Source organism: Haemaphysalis longicornis, unplaced genomic scaffold (assembly GCF_048455015.1).
Source record: "Haemaphysalis longicornis isolate Haplotype H1 unplaced genomic scaffold, Haemaphysalis longicornis Haplotype H1 scaffold_1, whole genome shotgun sequence".
Lineage (NCBI taxonomy): Eukaryota > Metazoa > Arthropoda > Arachnida > Ixodida > Ixodidae > Haemaphysalis > Haemaphysalis longicornis.
The window spans coordinates 331,033,651-331,049,704 of NW_027526203.1; the positions used below are offsets into that span (position 1 = coordinate 331,033,651).

The window sequence follows — 16,054 nt, forward strand, 5'->3', positions numbered from 1 at the left end:
ACAATGGGTCCACATCTACGATCGTCCTAGATAAGGAGAGCAGTAAAATACCTATAAGGAAGGGCGTTAGACAAGGAGACCTCTCCAGGGTTATTCACAGCATGTTTACAAGAGGTATTCATAACACTAGATTGGGATCACGTGGGTGTAAGGGTTAATGGAGAATACCTGAGTAACCTCAGATTTCCTGATGACGTTGCCTTACTAAGTAACTCGAGCAACGAATTGCAAAGCATGATTACCGCATTGGCCAAGCAGAGTAGGATCGTGGGCCTGAAAATTAATACGCAGAAAAGTAAAGCAATATTTAAAGGGTTCGTGAAGAGACTTTCAAACTGTATTGTGTGGGTACTTGTAACCTGTAACAGTGGAACCTTGATAAACAAACAATGCATACCCGTTTCGTTGCCCGATATCGGCAAATAGGGAAAAAATGCAGTTACGGGTTCACCGAAGCTTTCCTCCTCAACTCGTGAAGTGAGTCGTGACGTCTTGCTAAGAAGCCAATCAGAGTTCACCCTCCCTGCACAACATGTCGGCATAGAGCGTGCTCGCAAAGGGTCAGCTAAAGCTGCAACATCGGCGCCATGATGAAACTTGTCGTGCAACTGAACTGGATATGTCTGATCTCTGATATGACTGATCAGCATGGTCGAACTTTCAGTCAACAACGCGGGCGAGTGGCGCAGGCAGAAGTAACCACGTTTAAAGTAAACTAGGTATTTGTAAACTGTTTACGGTGTTTCGCACGAGTCTAAACTGTCTTTGATTTGATTGTAGGTATTAACGCGCCGACGCAACGCAGGCGATGAGGCGCGCCGTAGTGGAGGGCTCCGGATTAATTTTGACCACCTGGGGATCTTTAACGTGCGCCGAAATCTCGTACACACGGGCGTTTTTGCTTTTCGCCTCCATCAGAAAAGCGGCCGCCGCGGCCGGGAATCGAACCCGCGACCTCGTGCTCAGCAGCGCAACGCCTTAGCCACTGAGCCACCGCGGCGGGTAAACTGTCTTTCCGCTTGCCGGTATTTTTGAAAAGGCTTACCGACGTCTGTATCACGGAGCCTGTAATATGAGTTGAGTGAACGTGAAACTTCTGACCGGACGAGATAAATGAACGAAAGCTTAAAATGACAATTTACTAGCGAGAAGCAGCAATGCAGCGCCGAGTCGCCCAGTCCCACCATGACGCAGTTCGGTTGCTTTCCTGTTTCCTCCAATAAATAATGCTGTTAACGCTGTTTCGTTGATTGGGTATGCTCCGCTTTGGCATACTGCTGAAGCTTTGAACAGTAAGTTGGCATTTAAATCTCTCGGTTGATTAGAATTTATGGAAACACACCGGAGCGCCGGGTTACGAATGCGACGCAGCTTTTATTCCGCAATTTCGTGCCGCGCGCGCACTTCTTTCGTCGATAGTATAGTTGATAAAGTGTCTGACTGCAATAAAAGCTGCCCGTAATATTGGGCTGACCCGGCGGCCGCAATTTCAAATCGCACACGGGGCACTTTTTTTTTTTTTTTTTGCTTGAGTGGTGTTGCACCATTTGTTACCGAAAAGGTAAGATTGCGAAGACAATTAGGCAAATCAGCGTGAACTTCAGCAAGGAAACTGACTACAAACCGTACAAACAACCGGTAGGTATGAGTTCTGCTACAATGGTTGCCAGACAACTGAAGCGGTCGGGACACCGGTCACGCCGATAGAAAACTGTATTGCAACGAAAAAAGGATGCATTATTTTTAAGGTATCGGGTTTGCAGCTGTACAGAACAATGTACTTAAAGAGCATTTAACTGGTTTAACTCTCGAAAGCTCTTACTGTGATGTCACTGTTAGTAGCGCTGCCGCCCGACGATGCGTCCATGGTCGCTTTCGCGATGCGCCTCAAATCGAGAATTCCAAAGGCGTCTCCTAAATTCTAGAAGCAATGGATGGTGAGAATATTTCGAATTTATGTTCTCAGAAGGTTATTTGTGCAGGCAAAAGTAAGCAAAGGAAATGCATTTTCTCTTCACGACCCCTTTAATAACCTCGGGAGAGCACCTCAGCTTGAGATAGGTGGCGAGGCAGTGGAAGTGGTAGGCGAACACATAAACTTAGGCCAAGTAGTCACCCCGGATCCCAACCATGAGACAGAGATAATTAAAAGGATAAGAATGGGGTGGAGTGCATTCGCAGGCCTTGTCCAATAATGAATGGCAGCCTACCATTGTCCCTGAAGAAGAAAGCGTAGGACAGCTGCATCTTACCAGCTACTCCCCTACGCGGCAGAAACTTGGAGGCTCACTAAGGGGGTTCAACTTAAATTCAGGACGACTCAGCGAGCAATGGAACGGAAGATGATAGGCGTAACATTAAGGGAAAAGAGAGCGGAGTGGGTCAGGGAACAAACGTGTGTTGAGGACATATTAGTGGAAATTAAGAAGAAAAAATGGACGTGGGCAGGGCACGTAATGCGAAGGCAAAATAACCGTTGGTCATTAAGAGTAACAGAGTGGATCCCTAGAGAAGGCAAGCGTGGCACGGGGCGGTGAAAGTTAGATGGGAAGATGAGATCAAAAAGTTTGCGGGGAAAACTTGGTCGCAGTTAGCACAGGACCGGGATAATTGGAGATCCCTGGTAGAGGCCTTTGCCCTGCAGTGGGCGTAGATAGGCTGGTGGTGATAATGATGATGATCTAGAGTTTTGTCCGTGATCCAGGAGGCTCTTTTTCTGCCTCTAAGCATTACTCCTATCATTATTCGCTCCATGACCCATTCAGCCAAGCTAAGTTTGCCCCCAGTTGTTTAGTAAGGCGCCAAATTTTCGCTCCGATTGCCTTCTACAGCTAGCTCGCCAAACACCGTCTCTGAAGTGGTAATTGATGAAAAACTCTTGCTAAAACGGACCTTGCGGAAGCATTGAATTATTTAGTTAAATTGTTCTTTTTCAATTGTTTCTGGGGATATCTCAAGATATTCAAGATACCTGTGCTCTTAAACGATATTTTTGTACGGTGTAACAAGGCCGACGTTTACACAACTATTGTGGATTTAAAAAAAGGCACTAGTTGTACGGATTCTTTTGATATTCAAATAAGTCTATTAAAAGTTGTCGCAGATATCATTGCATACCCACTGTCACGTATATTCAATATTTGTCTTTACATTGGAATCTTTCCCGTGGCATTGAGAACAGCTAACGATACGGTTATTCAGAAGAAAAGTAAAAATAATTTGGGAAATTACAGAATTTCAATGTCTTTTGGGATAGACTGAAGAAGACTGACTGAATGAACCAGACCTCACCCTTCTCATTCAAGCCTTGCTCATCAGTCGCGTTAAGTACGGCACTCCTAAACTGTCCCTCAAGCCAGCCAGACGGCGGAAGCTAAATATTCTTATCCGGGTGCCAGTTGGTGTAGGCCAGCGGGAGGAGGCAGACATATGACGCATACGCCTCAATGTGGCTTCTACCGACGAATACCTGCACATTGCAAACGGGCAGAGCGACCTCCCTCTGTGTCGTGCGCAGTGTTCGTGAGGACATAGAACATGTCTTCTGTTCTGTCCCACTTCGCTTCACCACGGGTTGTCTTGAGGTGACTTTGCAGCTGCGTGACTTTGCACGCCTCACCTCAGCGATCTCAACGGACCATGCATGGTACGGCATCCACTCCTACTTTATGGCTCATAAAAAGTTCGTACTACTACTACTACCACTCCACTGCCGCTGCTACACGGGGTACCGGCCCCTTCACGTCCTTTCATAACTGCGGTTTGGGCCAACCCCGGTAAAGGTTATATTCAACCACAATCCCGCGTGTGTGCGTGCGTGCGCGGGTGTGCGCGTGCGTGCGCGCGCACACACACGCACGCACGCACGCAGGCAGGACCAGGTGCGCAGGCGGGACCAGGTGCGCCGTCGAGAACGTAGGCTGGCGGTCTGACGGGAGCGCCTCGGCGACTCGGTCTTGCATTACGCGGTGCACCGTCGTAGGAAAGTGGCATAAAGGCGTGGATGCCAATGGCTAAAGGTTCAGTTGACGAGAAACCTCGTCGCGCACGAATTGTTCAATGTGCGGAAGAACAGGCGCAAGATCAGAGGAGATTGCAAGCGCTGAAAGTGAGGCCCGATGCGGTTCGTCATTCGGGGAGTGTTTCCAGGTAGAAATGCGCTGCTTCCTGAGCTCGTCGTAGCTAAGACGCCATTTGATGACGCCTCCAATCTACTGCGGGTCGTTGCCGAGCAATATCTGGAACGCGTCGTCCTCGATGCCTTTCAAGACGTGCTTAATCTTCTCGGACTCTGGCATAGCAGGATTTACTCGCCTACAGAGGTCGACAACGTCCTCAGTGTGTCTCGTGTACGTTTTGTCGGCAACCTGTGCGCGCCCACGTAAGCCCTATTCAGCCCGAAGCTTGCGAACTGCGGGGCGACCGAACACTTCTAAGAATCTCGTTTTGAAGGCCGACCAAGTTGACATGTCGGCTTCGTTGTTTCGGAACCACCGCTCGGCCACTTCGGTAAGGCAAAACCCGACGTTAGCACACTTCAGCGGGTCATCCCAGCGGTTGTGGGCACTCACTCTTTCGATGAACGAGAGCAAGTCTTTTGCGTCATGGTCGTCGGTGCTGGAGAACTTGGCAGGGTCGCGGTGAGGAAGAGATCCGGAGCACATGATGGGTTCATGCTGCTGCGGAGGAGGAGGAGTGAAGCTTTATTTTATGATAGGAATAAAAGATAGTTAGGGCCCATGGCCCTCCGCCCAGGTGCAGTCCCTATTCCGGGACCCCATAGGTTAAAGCCATCGCTCTCGCCCGTTGAGCTAGAGCCATTTGAGATTCCAGCCCCGAGCAATTGAGCAGGGCTGCCTCAAATGCCTCTCTGGTAGGGGTAGGGTTGGGGGATAACGCAGGGTTGCTCTGGCATGCCCTCGCCATGTGGAAGGAGTCGGACACCTCCCCATAGTGCAGACACCACCCATTTGTTTTAGGGTCGAAATGCTTTGCTACTGCAGGGCACATACATAAATGTGTTCGTCTGCAGGCGCCGCAGTATTAGCTCATCGACCTTGCTCAGACCCTTTGCAGGGGCTGGGTAAAGCCGGCGGTTATCGCAGTAATGTTTTACGATTTCTCTAAACCGCAGAAGTGGTTTGCTAATCTCAGAGCCGGCAGAGCATGGGTGAGGCGCCAGGTGGGTAAGCACTCGGGCAGCCTCGTGCGCGGCCTCGTTACCTCTCAGACCCTGGTGCCCCGGAGACCACACAATTTCTTTAGGTGCGGGGTCTACTAACCGCACCACTCGTTTTAAAATACTGTAGGCCAAGGGTGGTACCTTGCCCGTTAAAAAGCTTTCACAGGTTCGGCGAGAGTCCGTGATTATTGTCCGTGACTTCGGGTTAAGGCAGCGAGCGCTATGCCAATCGCTTCGGCTTGCGTGGAGTTAGGAGCCCGGTAGGAGAGGCCATCGACTTACTGGTGAATAACACTGTAAATAACACCGGCCTGTGAATAACACCGGCAGTAATTAACCCTAGAGGCGACGGTCCTGCCACATCAACGTAGAGCCTACCTCGCCTATTTCCGTATTTCCTTTCCAGGGTCCTAGCGCGTGTTTCCCTCCAGCCTTCGTGAGTGTGCTTTTCCATGGTATGCGGAAGTGGATGCACCTAGAGCCTGTGCCGCCACAGCTCTGGGAGTTTGCACGTCTCCTCTGGGATGCACTCATGTTTTATTTGTAGGCGATTAAGCAAGTGACGCCCCGACGCCGTCTATGCTGCGGAGGCGCCATTTCGTGATCGATTTCTTCGGACAGTTGTCGTATCATCCGCTTGCTCCGTAGTTCCAGGCTGGAAAGGCGTAGGGGAGCTGCACCTATACCACACTATAAGGAGGTTTATAGCTGGGGACGAGCAAGACGTTTGAGAAGGGACGGAGACCAAAGACGAGAGCAAGGCAGCGGAGACCGATGTCTCGGTGCGTTCTCTTAGAGCACGCTCTCGTTCCGAGCCACGCGATGCTGACAGTCCCTCTGCTCTCGCCAAGCACCTTGCGCCTACCACCATTATCCGGCGCATAATAGTACTTACTCCGGCACATACCCCGTCGGTTGCACAGGAGCGACAGGATATGTCATCTTGCCGTCGGCTACTACTATCTCCAGTACAATCTGTATATATATATATATATATATATATATATATATATATATATATATATATATATATATATATATATATATATATATATATATATATATATATATATATATATATAAGGGTTGGCAGTCAAGAAAACCTCGGAAAGCACAGGGGAGGTTGTGGTTGGTCATAGAAACTGATGAAGAATTTTTCGAGTCAGAAAGAAGGTGGTGAAACAAACTTTTTCACCGCTTTCTCTCTGACTCAAAAAATTCTTCATCTGTTTCTATGACCCACCAAAACCTCCCCTTTGCTTTCCGAGGTTTTCTTGACTGCCAACCCTTATTTTGTGTCTTATTTTCACCGAGCCCCTCCTTTCTCATTTCTGATTCGCTACATGCTTAGCGAGGGCCTCTTTTCTGGCAGTCTTGGTGCCAAAGGTAGCTCAAGAGGGTTCAACGCTGGTCGACCACTCTCAACATGTCGTAGACACTCGAGTCACGGCCCGGGGGTTAAAAAGAAGGTCCCCTTCACCCCGAGTAGTCCGAGTGGCACTGGCTACCACCCCCAAGTGCAGGAAACAAAAAATACCTTAACATAAATACCCGAGAAAGTGGTGGGGAAACAGCCCCGCCGGTAGCGTAGTGGTTATCGCACCAGACCGGTATTCTGGAGGTCGTGGGTTCGGATCCCACCCGGCGAGCATTTTTTCACCACTTTGTTTCTGACTCAAAAAATGCTTCATCTGTTTTCATGACCCACCACAACTTCCCCTTTGCTTTCCGAGGTTTTCTTGACTGCCAACCCTTATTTTCTGTCTTATTTTCCCTCGGTTCTCCCTGTGAGTGGCGGCTGTGATCGTGCGGCAATCGGATGGCTGTATTTTCATTACATTAGGTGCTACAACGCAATGCAAAGGATAACCGAAGGCCAGGGTGCTGTGCTTTTGTCTACAACAACAGAAGGGAGTCTGGAAAGGCACTTTTTTCGATTCCTGGAGGCAAGGCTGATGCGAAGCGACGAGCCATATGAATGCACAGGATTGGACAGGACAGATTTGTGCCCACAGAAAATACCAGACTATGCGAGGGCTGTGCAGATGGATTCACAATTTTCTTTTTGTATTTACATCGCGTTGGACCAAGATGGGTGTTACTGACACAACGTGACGGTTGAAGCGTTCAAAGGCGCAAACCTTACGTGTTGTTGTAAGGTGTCCATTGCGCGGCTTAAGTCAGTTTTGTTCGAGGCGCATTACGCCCCCATTTTACTTGTTTTTATATGCTTCATTACACCAGTGCCCTTTTTTTGTATTCTAGACCTCCCAGTACTTGGCGAAAAATAATGTGAACGCACGATGTTGCGGTGAGTATACTTCTTCAATGGAAATTTTTAAATGTCCCTACGCAAAACCTCAGGAAAGGCTAACGTGGTAAACTTGGCGTGAGGCCGTATACAGGGGAGACATGATGAAAGGGGCTCTAAATTCAAAGGCCGAAAGAGCCCCTACACCCCTTAATAATTCCATTGATGATAGGCAATTCCCTCTCACAACAATTTCACAAAATGCGCACTGAGAAAATCGGAAGACTGAGTGCATATTGCGGGTAGTGCTGAAAGAAATTTTGTTTACTATTTAAATCTAATATCAATAAGCTGTAACATTTACTAGTCTTGATTACTTAGGTCACAGTGAAGTTGTCAACGTTACAGAATTACTGTCTGCGGTCAATACAAGGTCATCCCCGGAGGGAGTATGGTTACAGAAAACGGCGGTGACAGTTGTTTTACCGGAACTATCCGGAAACTATATGACAAGCAGCCCGTAAGAAGACTCTAACATTACGCACAAGAAAGTAGCCGAAGCCAAACGGAGCCACCGCTCTGCTGCTTCAGCAAATTATAAGCCGCTGCTGCACCACTGAGTTGTTCACCTGCGAAATTTTGCGGAAGTGTGTCACCATGCAGGACGACAAAAAGCCCGTTCACGAAAGGAAGCACTGTTCTACGGCCCATCTACACCCCCCAAACAATAACAAGTGCAGTCACTTTTTTAGTTGCACAACTGATTACGAACGGAAACTAAGCGCGCAATTGCACTTGGAAATCGAAACTGGCGCCGTGTTCTTTGTTCTCGCTTTTTTTTTTCTCGTGATCATAAGTGTAGCTTAGAAGTGATGCAACTGCAAGTGGGTTTGGGCGGCGGCACGCTCCCTGCTGTTGGACCTGTGCCTCTTGATGCCCTCTGGCCCTCTTCCCAGTACGCAATATTTGCGCCATACTAAATGCGAACTCCGCTTTATGGTAGCTGTGTATTTGCCGCGGGTGAGGCGCTATATATAGATAGATAAACTAGCCCCCCACAGCCTTCTCTCGTCAAATCATTGGCTTTATGAGACCCCATGCGCTGGCCGTTCTTTATTTTTTCTTCACGTGGCCACTCACACGGGCGCAATCACGCCACTTTCCCCTCGTGGACGACGCCACCCGGAGGCCTTTCATTTCCCTCTGTGGTCTCGCAGCAGAAGGAAAGTACGCTGGAAGTGCGCCTTTTGATTACAGCGTTATAACATAAGAAGCCGCCTTTTACGCCCAGCAAATTCCGAATGAGGTCGTAAGGAACCGCAGCTGCCTGATTGCACCAAACGGCAGCGGATGAAGGTTGTTCTTGGGGCATCTCCTACCTTAGCGTCTGGCCTGTTACTATGCCCAACCTTAGGCAGACGATATAATAGTGGCATGTTCGTTTGAGATATGAAGAGTGAAACGCGTTAATTGTGGTGAACCAACGGGGCACGGAGTTGTGAGATGGACTAAAACAATGTCAACGCCCGCGTGAAGTGGAAATCAACGTCCGTTCGGAGGGGTGTGAGCAAATAAGGGCTGCTTATGTGCTGGATTCCCTGAAAATGATGAACGATGATTGCATTTCGGCCATCCTTGCAACTAATGCCCCTATTCCTTGAAACGGAAGGCAAATTCGTATCCCGGGGACCGTCCAAGAATTCAGATTTTACGCGAAATTGTTGCCCCGCGATCACCAGTGCGGCAGTACTGCAACGTCCACAGCAAATAGGTGTCATGGAATCGCTGGCCGATTCTTGCACCTCTGTACGGCAGAAAACACTGCCTTTTACAAAAACCTTTATCATCGCTCCTCACAGATTAAAAAAAGGAACGTGTTCGGGTACAAGGTAAATGGTATATTCCTTCTGATCATTCGCGAAATCCTTCTCGCTCAATTTATGCTGGTGTCGTTGGTTCCATAAACCTAATGTGAGCAATCATTCCTATTGAAATCACAACTGTTTAGTGGCACTTTAGATAGCAGGTCCTAGGCGGCAAAGCGAGGCCTCAGTCTTGATTTAGAACACACACAAAGGGAACTTTAAAGAGGGCTGTTGCGTGGATTGGCTGAGTAAGCCGGTACATAGGAAAGACCAGAACATTTCCTATTTAAAAAGAGCCCGCTCATTTAACGCTTCGGGCAAGAAAAAAAAGTTCATTTGCCGGCCGTTGCTTCAATCAAGGAGCCGCTGTTGTTGGAATTGCGGACACAAACTACGCGATAGCAGAAGGAGGGGAAAGTACTAGAAAAAGATCGGAGGTCCGACCCGTGGGGAAATCCTTGACCGTTATAGTTTCCTACGCCTTCACTCCGACCTCATACAGGAATGCGTTGCAACTATAATGCGTATGAGAGAGGATGACGTTCTCTTCGCCAGTACGCAGTACGTTTTATGGCATTTTTATTGTAATGTGGAACTCAGTTGTGTCCCCGTCGACATTAGGAACAATACAGGTGCACAAAAGCTGGCGGTAGACCCGTACGTGAATAGGATAACACCTGCTGTGCGTTATACTATTTTTGAGAAAGCCATTGGTTTGGCAGTAGCAATTGGCAGTAGCAACCTTTGTTAAAGTGATGATCAGATGTCGTTCGCCCTGCGGCCGTAAAAACTAGAAACATTGTTGAAGCCGAAAAAACGGCCATCTCACTGGCAATTACGTCTCCTACTTAGAATTAACCCCTTCATATAATTACAGACTGCCAACAGGCATGCAGAAACTGCGGCAGCGGTCGCATCTCAATATCCGCCCTCCGACTACTAAAAAGGGCCCATCTCCCCGCGAGGGGGACTCGAGTAAATGCGTCGCATAGGTGGTGGGTGTATTGCGTTAACGTTTAGTGTTTGGGGAGTTGGTGGTAGTGAATGCGTTGTATCAGCAGCTTCTTGACGTAGTTTGAATAAGTCAAGGATATAAGGCGCGTTCGTAGCCTTTCATTCAGTGTAGGTTTTGTGGCGCAGTGGGAAGAGCACCATGTACCTCGCGTTCCGCCCACAGGTAGTGAATGCGTTGTATCAGCAGCTTCTTGACATAGTTTGAATGAGTCAAGGATATAAGGCGCGTTCGTAGCCTTCCATTCTGTGTCGGCTTTGTGGCGCAGTGGGTAGAGCACCATGTACCTTGCGTTCCGCCCGCAGGGTCATGGAATCGAAACCAGGCGCCGGTAAGTATTATTTTTTTATATAGTGTAGGGGGAGGGGTGCGGACCTGTTGTTGAGAGCGAGGAGGGTAGCGTGATGCGGGAGATGAGGAGTGGGGGAGAGGGCGCACCTGGAACGGCTGTTGCGGACCCCGAGGCACGCCAACGCCGGGTGACATCGTGAGTTAAAGAAATGCTCTGCATTTAAAAGCATAAGGATACCCTAAACCCTACTGTACTAATATGGACGCCAGGTGAGGCAGGGCTCGACGGAAACGGGTGAGCACACCTATACAGCCCGAGCATGCACTCTCCGGGCACTGCACCAGTCGCTCCGTGACCCAGAGCCTATCCAGCGGCAGTACCGTGCACTTCTGCAACACCATCGCCTCGCCAGATGTGCCTACTCACCACCGCCCCAGAAGCTCACCCGAGAGGAGGCAGTAGCCTGGCGGCAACTACAGACTAACACAAACCCCTCCCTCCCCCCCTTTGCTTCCTGCATATCATATACACCCACAATATATCTACAAACATGCCCACGCGGGAGCGAACATCCAACGCTGTACCACACCACGTGGGCTTCCACAAACCCACCAGTGGCCACCATTATTCGCTCCCCACCCTCGAGCAGTGGGAGGATGCGCTGGGTAGTTCGGACCCTGAGGACCAGCGACAGTTGGTGGGTGGACCGGGCACGCAGGACCACAGCCGCCGCGAGAGCCCTGGACTGAGGACTTCTCCCGCTTTCAAGCGCGAACCTCTTTTACTTGAATAAATGTTTCACCACCACCACAACCATCTTCACGATACTATCAACAGTTTGCGGGAAACTCTCAACTATGTGAAAAAACTAGTTTAGCGATATTACACTATACTCGGGCAAAATGACAACGGAAGTTGCTGCTTGTTGGTAAACTATTAAAACGCAATCACATATAATGTAAGCAATCAATTCAAGACGGTTAATACAACAGAAGCTAATGCGCAGTAGACGGACCGTACAGTGAATATAACAAATTTGGTGAAATACAATATATTTAATGCAACACGATGAATGCGAGGGGCGTGCATAAAATTCGTACTACAGCCATGACGGAAGATAAATTAAGCGAAGACAGTCGGTTGGGGTTTTTAATGGTTTTTATATTACATAGGCCACGCACTTTTCTCACCGACAGACGACCTGTCTGTGAGTAAAAACCATTACTGTAAAACACCTCTTTTTGGAAGTTCGGGAAGAGCTCCACTTGACCAATCCTTCTTCTCGTTGTTGGACCTAACTGAAATCATGTGTGCCACTTTAAAACAGTGCAATATACACTGGCATTGGCTATCTCAGCCATTCAGGCCAGCTCGCGTCAATCTCCTTGGCATTGCGTCACTTAAAATGCAGCAGAAGGCGGATTGCTGCTCGGGTTTCAATTTTGATTCCGTACGTTGTCCCGTGGTACTATATATAAAACATAGTTTTCGTGTTCCGCTAGCTCATTTTGATGCCATTCCCGTACGCCTGTTCCAAATGTATCGCAGCTATATTACTAACTCCAAGAACACCCCTTGTATATACTTCAGAGCAAGGCATTCATACTGCAATTAAAAGTATAAACAAGGACTTAAAAGGCACAAACTATTTCAAGTGCCTATATTTTAAAGAGCGCGCTTAAGTGCAAGAAATTATAAAAGGGCCGTATCGGGCGGAGGGGTGGAGGTATGGGTTATGGGAAGGGAAACGTTTTGCCAAATTGAACAACAGCACTCGCCCACACGGTATGGAACTCCTCGCATCCTGGCTACGTTCCTGGCCCCACTAACATGGTTGGACGGCGAAGCTATTAAAATCCCAATGATAGGGGTATTACAAACTAAATGACAGATGTCATTTGAATTGCAATGTGAAAAAACTTTATTTACGAGCATATTGGCACGAACCATGTACTGGATTTGTTTGTTTTGTGTTTGCTGTGCCGCGCCGGACTTTGCTCGAAGTGAAGCGCTTGTTCCTTTCTCTATTTTTTATGCCGCACGGGTTATCTCATTTGATAGGGAGAGTGTTTCGCCTTAACGTCACTACCCTAGAATAATATGCTTTGATCTACAGTGTTCTCGATGTAATTTTCGATGGTTCGAGTAGCACTCGCGCCGAAAGATAAATACATGCAGAGCTGACGCCGTGACATTCCGTTCGCCGACGCTCACCTGCGCACGTCACCTCGTTGACTGCTGCTTCGCCGCCAGTGTATTTCTTGAGTTATTAGGGGAGCACAAGTTCGCTTCAAAAAACTTGCTTTTCCCTCAAGCCAACTGCGTTATCTTTGACTTTGTGACAATATTTACCAGGGCCAAGTCCCAACGAGTGGAAAAACAAAACACGGCTGCTTTTAATTTGCTATTTGGATTATTCCAAATGAATTAACTTCATTATACTTGGAAGGACTCCAGTTTTATCCAAGTAGACAAGCATAGGGCTGTCCGTTCAAAGGCGGCTGTGTGATGCGACTGGAACGGCGTAGGAGTGCGGTTTCGTGTTATTTTTATGAATATTGCGGCTGATTATCCATGATATCTTTTTTTTAAGTCAGAAGAGTCAGAAAAGATTTTATTAGACCAGAAATAAATTACAAAATTTTTGTATACAGAAGGAGGTCCCATAGTCAAAGACTGAATCGGGACCTCCTATATTATTGAACATAAAAAATCTAATAAAAATAGCGAACAGCAGTAGCGAAAAACATAACAAGATACATCGTAGGCAACACAAACTATTAGACAACAGAACCGCGAAAAAGAAAGAAAAGCAAAAATTTAGAGGGAAAGAAAAGAGGGTAATTCAACAGTCCTAAGTAATTGTGGGATAGTTACAAGTTGAAAAATAGTAAGAAAGCAACGCAAAAAGAAAGTACGTCTATTTGCAGCAATATTGCCGCGAATCATGTATGGGTTTGTTTATTTATTGTTTGTTTTTACTGCCCGGCCACGCCCAGGTCTGTTATCTGTGTCCCAAGCGAAGCGCGTCTTCCATTCTTTATTTTTTATGCCGCACGGGCTACCTCATTCAGATAAGCAGACTGTTTCGCCCTAACGTCACAGCCCAGAATAATCTTCTTTGATCTACAAGGTTCTGGACGTAAACCGACGGTTCCAGAAACACTCGCCCCGAAAGAAAAAAAGCCTGCAGAGCAGACGCCGCGGCATTCGAAAAACCGACGCTCGCTTGCGCACGTCACTTCGCTGACTACTGCTTCGCCGCTTGTGTATTCTTTGAGTTGATAGGGGAGCACATTTTCGCTCCAATAAACTTATTTTCCTTGACGAAAACTGCGTCGTTTTTGGCTTCGTGACATCTGGTAGGTGCTGGGCACATGAACCCTAAACCCTCTTCAAGCCGACAAGCAAGCCCAAGTCGTGTCAGCCGCCGACAGCAAGGTCTTCAGCCAGAGTTTGGACTTCTTCCGGATAAAGTGAAGAAAGAACACGTCGTGAAAACCACCATGATCAACGCAGGCACCATGACCAGCGCTTCCAATCCTGCCCTCGTTCTTCAGCAACCTAGGGAGTCCCCATCATTCCATGGGTCGCCTGCGGAGGACCCCGAAGACTGGTTGGAGCAGGTCGAACGGGTCAGGCTGTTTAACTGATTGGACGACGCGGAGACACTGAGGCAAGTGTTCTCCTACCTTGAGTACTCAGCACGGATCTGGTGCGAAAACCATGAGAGCTCCCTACAGTCTTGGAACGATTTCAGAACACAATTTTTAACGACGTTAATTACGGTTGTGCGGAAAGAGCGGGCCGAAATATTGCTGCAGACGCGGACACAACAACCTAACGAAAGCATTGTTGTGTTCGTCAAGGAGATGAAGAGGCTTTTCAGGCGTGCTGACCCTTGCATGGCGAAAGAAAAGAAGTTACGCTTCTTGATGTGCGGTGTGAAGGAGAAAATGTTTGCTGGACTTTTCCGCAATCCACCAAAAACCATCGCCGAATTGGTGACCGAAGCCAGCACAATTGAGAAGGCCCTCGAAATGCGTGCTAAGCAGTATGACCGCAACTTTGTTAGGGCAGCCAATGCGAACTATTTCGACAGCACGCGGATTCCGGCCGACAGCCTACGCGAGACTATCCGCGAAATAGTGAGAGAGGAGCTGCGGAAACTTCTTCCAACGCCGTCGCAACCCCAAGTCGCTTCCCTTACCGACGTGATTAGGGAAGAAGTGCAGCTAGCGCTGGGAACTTCAACGACGCCAGAAGCACCCCGCGAGCCGCAAGCCATGGCCTACGCGGCTGCTGTCCGTCGACCTCGCCCGCCTGCTCCCTATCGTCTAGAGGCTCCATACCGTCATCCCCACTTGCCGCCCCGACCACCTGCGGTGCAAACCCCCGCCCCAAGAAAGACCGACGTGTGGCGAACGCCAGGTAATCGTCCGCTGTGCTACCACTGCGGAGAGGCCGACCACATATACCGTCGCTGCCCCTGCAAGAGACTTGGTTTGCGAGGGTTCTCCGTCGACGCACCACGCCAACGACCCGGCCAGCGCCCTACTGAAATCGAAGATTACCTGTCCAACGCCAACCGAGGTCCAGCGCGCTTCAACCGTTCGCCGTCACCCTACCCATACCGATCGCCAAGCCGCCGAAGCAACACAGACTTCACACGTTGGAGTTCCCCAAGCCCACGTAGGGGAAACTAGAAGCAGCAACTTCTGGAAGTAAAGTTGCACGACGGCGAAAAAATGAAAACCCTCCAACAACGGAACGACTCGTCGAAGACCATGATTCACGACATGCCCTCAGCCCGACGACCCGATCCATCCCAGACGTGACTCCCCAACACGGCGACGACACGACGCGACGCGTACCCGCAATCACAGAGCCTGCCGCTAAGAAGACGACGACAACGACGACGCATAGTGCCCGACCGTCAACACACACAAGCCGAGATACGACGCCCCGACGCACCCGAAACTCGAGGAAAGCGGCGTCCGACGTCCAGTTGTCCATCGACGGCTTTGACGTAGTCGCCCTCATCGACACGGGAGCCGACTACTCAGTAATGAGCGGATCATTCGCGTCTAAGCTGAAGAAAGTACGACCAGATGGGACGGTCCGCACATACGCACAGCAGGAGGGCACCTCGTGAATCCAAGTGGAACGTGCACATCGCGCGTCACCATAGACGGCACAACGTACCCTGCGGCGTTCGTCGTTCTGCCTAACTGCTCCGGCGACGTAATTCTCGGAATGGACTTTTTGACGGACAACGGTGCAATAATTGATCTGCAGGCCAAGTCTATAACATTTTTCTCCGATCACTGCATCACGCCGGAATCGAACCTCGAACACCGTGCTGCTGTAAGGATCGCCGACGATCATGCCACCCTGCCACCCCGCGCGAGTTTGTTGATTAGCGTCTACTGTGAAGATGCTGTTCCTGACG

At 49.0% G+C, this 16,054-nt stretch overlaps 1 pseudogene; it reads left to right on the plus strand.

Moving 5' to 3' along the window:
• Nucleotides 1–13,979: 13,979 nt before the first annotated feature.
• Nucleotides 13,980–15,308, plus strand: LOC144159645 (uncharacterized; annotated as a pseudogene).
• Nucleotides 15,309–16,054: the final 746 nt, after the last annotated feature.